Here is a 6,090-nt window from a genome sequence, read left to right as displayed (position 1 = left end):
TAAAACTAAAGGTTACCGGGGACATGGCTCCATGGTAAAGCACCCTTGGGTTTAATGTCCAGTACCATAAAACAATAGTAATAATAATGACTTCCTTTTACTAATAAACAACTTGTTGAATGACAGCAGCGTGGAAAACACGAGATACACTACGTCACCACGCTGGGTTGCTTGTCTTGTGCAAAGCCCAGGAGGAGATATTCTGGTTACTTTGGGCAGCCTTATTTCCTGTTTCTAACTCTGTGGGGTTCACCTGTGTGTCTTTTAAGAACATAGGGGCCAGGCACAGATGTCGATGCCAATGTGCTCAGCCCTCCCTGGTACGCTGAGTGTGCTCTAGCAGCTGATGCTGGGGCAGAGCAGGGGAGGACAGGATGTAGACATGTTCCTCTGTGCCCAAGACGCTACCTGCGTCACCTGGAAAGCCACCCTGTTCCGGGCAGTGTGACGGACCCATCAGCAGCCAGCCCTGAATCTCTGTGTGCTTCTTGGTGCCAAGACCCAGGGACTCCGAGGTCTGAGTGAGCAGGGCTGGCACCAAGCATCTTTCTCTGAGGGGTAAGGGATAGACGGCTGTCCAGCGAGACCCACGCCTCCTGGGCGCAAGAACGGAAGACTTCATGGTTCATGGGCAGAGAATTTTGCCTGAAGGAAGAATTGTGACTGTCCCATCTGTCATGGTCCTGAGCTGCCAGGATATCAAACATGGAGCTGAGACATCTGGGGACAAAAACTAAACCTAGAACCCAAGGCGCCTGGGGGAAAATATTACGGTGGATTTGGACGATTTGGGATCCACAGGGAAAGAACGGCAGGGGAGGACTTTGAAGGGTGAGGAGCTAGTCTGCACGTTCTTCCTACTTCTGGTAAAAATGTCTGTGCAATGGAAGCGCTGTTCAATAAATAAATAAGTAAATGATGAATAAACCATCGCCCATGGCTTTGGGCTTCCACTGACTGTAGGAAAGAGAAGCAGGTTCAAGGAGATCATCAAAAATAATAAGGGCAGTCCCAACCGGAGGACGAAGACAGCCCTGCACTTGACTGATGCTGCCAAGGGGCATGGAGGCCGGGGTCACAGAACTGTCCCTGGGTAAATACCAGGCGGGAAGGGGGTCCGCTGGCGCTCGATGCAGAGATCAGAAGGGACACTCTCGACTGAATGAGCCCCAGGAAGATGTAGGCATTGCGACTCCCAGGAGAGCTCCTGAGGGGCGGTGCTGGAGGGTCTCATTTTATTGAAAATTGGACCGTGTGAAACAGGGTCAAATTAGGGGACCTTTCTCAGCGGATACCTGAGGGGGCCTCTTCTCGCTAATTACTAGGATTCTGCCGTTAAAACAACCCCCATTGTTCTGCCTGGCAGAAAAAGCAGCCGCTCTCAGAAGGGGCAGGGATGCAAAGCGCCATGCTTATCCGGCATTGTCTGAAGTGGTTAATCTGCATGCGGAACACTGAGGAGGTGGTTTATTAAGTTAATTGCTACTGCAAAGAAAAAAAAAAAAAACCACGCTGGGGAGATGCACTGGGAAACACACATAAGACTGCGCAAATAAAAGTAGAATAATCGGGACCACAGAGTTTCCTTCCCCATAAACCTGTATAGTTGAAAGCATGATAACCAGACTCCGCTAAGCCTTTAACGGTCCTGCAAAGTCCAGACGTACCTACAGTCTGCGCGAGGCGCTGCAGGCTGTCACAGGTGACCTTAACCTGCATTTCCCCCTCCCGGTTCCAGATCGTTTTGACTCTTAGGATGTACCATTTACCAGCAAGCTTCTTTGGCATCAGTTATAAAATGCTCTGAATTTCAGGAACCTTCGAGTATGGAAACAATGTTTATTTTCTAACAGAAAAATAGACATTCAGAAGCATGCTTGCCGTTTCCTTGTTTCTGTGTTGTTGGTGCCAGAGACAGAGCCCAGGGCTTCGCCTAGGCTCCGGGTCTCTCTAGTTTCCTCTCTGCTCTGCTTCACTCTTCCCCTCACCCTCTCTCCCCCTCCCTCCCTCCCCAGCCTCTCAGTCTTGGTTCTGGAGCGTACAGGGAATGGTTGGCTTAAGCTTGGAAATTTACAGCCGGGAGGGATGTGGGGAGCCAGAAAGAGCGGCAGCATTCATTTAGCAAAAACAATCCCCTTTGGCCGGGAGACTTGTTCTGCCATCTGAGCACCAGGCCCCAGGGAGGCCATCTCCCTGGCAGAGAGAGCTTGACTTTGCTATATCCACAGGCCTAGGTGTGACTCGTCCCTCCTCACCCCTCCCCACCCCGCCAGCATTCCCACAAGCCTGGGATAACTGACTTTCCTTCCCCCTCTCCCTGCGGAAAAGTGGTAATGAAATCCTGCTTCATCGGCTCCTGGGAGACAGCAGGAGATAACACCAATTAGACTCCAAGGAGAGCGGTGGGCAGGCAGTGACTGCTGTCCTACCTGCAAACCCTCACCCTCCACTGAGGGTCTGTCCTTGCGGCAGGAGTAGAACAGTTCAACGCCAGGGCTTCGGGTGGATTCTTCACACGGAGACAAGCCAGGTTTCTGCCCCACCCCGCCTGAGGCCCAGTCTTGTTCTCTGTACAACAAAGAAACTTTTCAGGGTTCGGAAAACTGGGAAGACCCCAGAAGGACAGAGGCTTCATGGAGCAGGGAAGAGGCCGGGCAGCAGTGGAGGCCCACAGAAAGGCCAGCAAGGCACCTGGAAGCCAGGGTAGGGAGGTGCTCCTGCAGGGTAGGGGTTGTGGATTCTGTCAGCAGCCCTGTGAGCCCGAACGGAAACCCGGGTCCCAGAGGCAACCTGACACCTTGGCTGCCGCCAGTGATGCAAAGGACCTGGTTAAACGGTGCCGGGACTCCGGCCCGTGGAGCAGTAAGATGACAGAGGTAGGAGCGGGCATGCTGCTGGCACTGCTGCCTGCTGTCACTGGGAAAGGGAGAGTGGCTTTCAGAGAGCCGGACGACACTCGGTAGTGGGTGAGATCAGGTGGTGGGAAAGTTGGTCATGGAATGGAAACAGCAATGTAAAACAACAGCAGGAGCATGTAGAGAAATAAAATAGGAGTGTGCAGGGCCCGGGACAGCTTCTCTGTGACATGTTCACGGGATTGAAGTCAGGGGCCCTCGGCCACCGAGCCCCAGCCCCAGCCCTACTTTGTATTTTATTTAGAGTCAGAGTCTCACTGAGTTGCTTAGTGCCTGGCTGTTGCTGAGGCTGGCTCTGAACCTGTCCTCCTCCTGTCTCAGCCTCCTGAGCTGCAGGGATTACAGGTGTGCACCACTGTGCCTGGCTCATCCCCAGCCCTTTTTATTTTTTATTTTGAGGCAGGGTCTTGCTGAATTGCTTAGGGCCTCGCTAAGTTGCTGAGCCTGGCCTTGAACCCGTGATCCTCGTGCCTCAGCCTGTTGAGCTGCTGGGATTACAGGCGTGCACCACGGTGCCTGTTCTATCCTGTGTCTCTTACTGTAGGTCTTCGCCCTGAAAACCCAGAAGGAAAGGTGTCCTCCCAGAGGCGTCTTGAAGAGTGGAGCCGGAAGGAGGGGAGCTGGGAGTTGAGTTAGGTGCTGGGGATCAGGGATTCCTGTCACTACACCAAGGAAAAAGGCCAGGCCCTGAAGGATGAGGCTCCCTGGCTTACAGGCCAGCCCAGGGTGGCCATGTGGGGGACTCCTTTCTGTGAAAGCTTTGTTCTCAAGGTGGCTGGGGTCCTGGCTTGGCTCAGGGGTAGCTAAGTCGCAGCCTTAGAGGGGAACTAGAGCACCCAGCACCCTGACTTGGTTCTTTGGAGAGTGGAGGGGGCCGTTTCAGCTGCGGCAGGGCCTCCCAGGGACACCAGTCACCAGGCTGCTCCAGTTGGTTTTCCTCTCTGCCCTGCTTTTGCTTTCCAAGGCCCAGCTCCAGCAAGAGGGCGAGAGAGGAACTCTTCACTGAGCCAGACGACACCACTCTGGTGTCCAGGGAGGGCAGCTGGTGGGCAGGCCCTGGGCCCTGGTTTCATCCGGCAGCAGAACCACTGGCTCCGGGACACAATGGGTGGGTTTCCCTGGAAAGGCCCGGAGTCGGCAGGGGCAATTCTGCAGGCTGAGGGTGGGGTCGGAGCAGTGGCCCAAGACAGTCCAGAGAAGACCCCACCTTGCGGCCTCGCCCACCTATCCTTGTGTTGTCTGTCATGTACACTGTGCGGTCCAAGCCTGGCCTCTGCCTCCTATCAGGGCCCAGAGGAGGTGGGTGGCTGAGGGGCTTGTCAGAGCCTCTCAGAGACCTCAGCCCACATGGACACAGCTGACCCTGCCTCCTGACCACTGCCCTGACCTTGGGAAGGAAGGTGTCCAAGCAGGAGTCTTGACCTCCCGGGGAGAAAGGGACACTCTGACCCAATGGGGGTGTGTCTGTCCCCCAACTTTTTAAGTGAGACCAGGAAGGAGTGGAGGCAGCATCCCTCCAGGGATATGCCCCCTGGGCCAGGGGTGATCAGAGGCAGATGGCTGGGCGTGGGCCTCTGTGTGCCCACTGAGAAGCCACAGGAGGCTGGCAAGCTCTGGGGCGGGCAAGTGGACAGCCTCTGAGGAAGGTTTCCAAGGACAGGGAGACCACCTCCCCCAGGGCTGTGTTCGGGAACCCCACTCCTCCTTTTCAGACCCCACCTCCTGGGCCAGCCCCACTGAGTGTGTGCATTAGAGTGAGAGACAGGGACAGAGGGGACAGAGGGTGTGTGTGAATCAGAGAGAGACAGAGGGTGAGGATGGGAGGGGTGTGTGCGTGTGTGAGTGTGTGTGTGTGTGTGTGTGTTCATTTGCACATGCACATGCTCAACACTTGCCAGGCCAAAGCAAACCGGAAGAGAGCAAGAACATCTCTCTGTGTTATATTCTCCAATGACCCCTTTAAATATATGACAAACAGTTAAAACAAAAGCCCATTTGGCTTTTATGCCTCCAGTTCTCAGTATTCATTCCAGTTAATTACAGTGATTTAACAACATCTGCATTTAATAATGAACCCTCCCCCCCCCCTTCTCAGTCCACCCCACCCCTAGTTTTCTTCAGGCCACTGGGCTAACGCAGTAATTATAATATCCACCAAACCAGCCACAGCACGGTCATGGGATGTGCAGCAAGGTGAGACTTCATCAGGCAGAGGGGACAGAGATGGGACAGGCCCCAGAGGGAGCTGGGCACATGGGCCTGGGCAGGTGGGAGCCGGAGCCAGAGGGAGGGGGACAATCCTTCTCTCCAGCACAGGAATCGTGCACAGGGAAGATTCCAATCCAGAAGGAAAGGGATCGTTCATTCTGGGCCATCAGTTTGTTCATGGGACAAAAGGGGATAATGAGGCCGGGCAGGGATTTCACCCTTCGCCCTGGGCCCCACTGCTCCAGGAAGAGGCCGTTAGGGCGCAAAGAGAGGGCAGAGGGCCGAAGACCAAGGGGTGGGGGAAGAGCCCCCAACCTGGATTCCAGTCCTGGGTCTGGAGCCTTCTTTGAAGTGGGACAGGCTGGACCCTGGCTCCTTCTGTTGCCTGGGTGCTATGATTTTGGCTCCTGCTTGGGGTCATGCCTGTCCTCTATCACACTGACCCCTCGGTAACACAGGGAGGCTCGGGAGCCTCCTGGGCCTGCTCAGCCTGCAGCACAAGCAGAGACGGTGAGCACAGCTCCCGGGGGCTGTGAGCCTGGAGCCTGGGGGGCGTGTGCCCCGTGCAGGTAGGTGGGCCTGAGGCCTGCCTCAGGACTTCTGGCCCTGGGCCCGGGAAGCCAGCTCCACAGCTGCCCACCACTGTGCAGGGCACTGCCCCTCCCGCCAGTGCCTGCCACATCACTTACAACCCGGAAGTTGCTGCTGACCACCTGACTTTGGTGGAGATCCAGGCGATTTGGAGACCCGGTGGGAGGAAGGACTTGGCCCTAAGGGAAGGGAGAAGAGAAACCAGCTTTGGGGGCTGGGAAAGAGAGGTGAGGCCGAGGTGGCTCCCTGGGGGCTTTGTGAAGTGACTCATTCTCAAGAGACTTGGGCTGTCAGGAAGCAGGATATGGGGTTGGGGGTACCTGGACTGTCCCCAGGGCTCTCAGCCTATCCTCCTGGTCTCTGTACCTCCAACCAG

This window comes from Urocitellus parryii, chromosome 7 (genome assembly GCF_045843805.1).
Source record: "Urocitellus parryii isolate mUroPar1 chromosome 7, mUroPar1.hap1, whole genome shotgun sequence".
Lineage (NCBI taxonomy): Eukaryota > Metazoa > Chordata > Mammalia > Rodentia > Sciuridae > Urocitellus > Urocitellus parryii.
Note: the sequence above shows the minus strand (reverse complement) of the source record.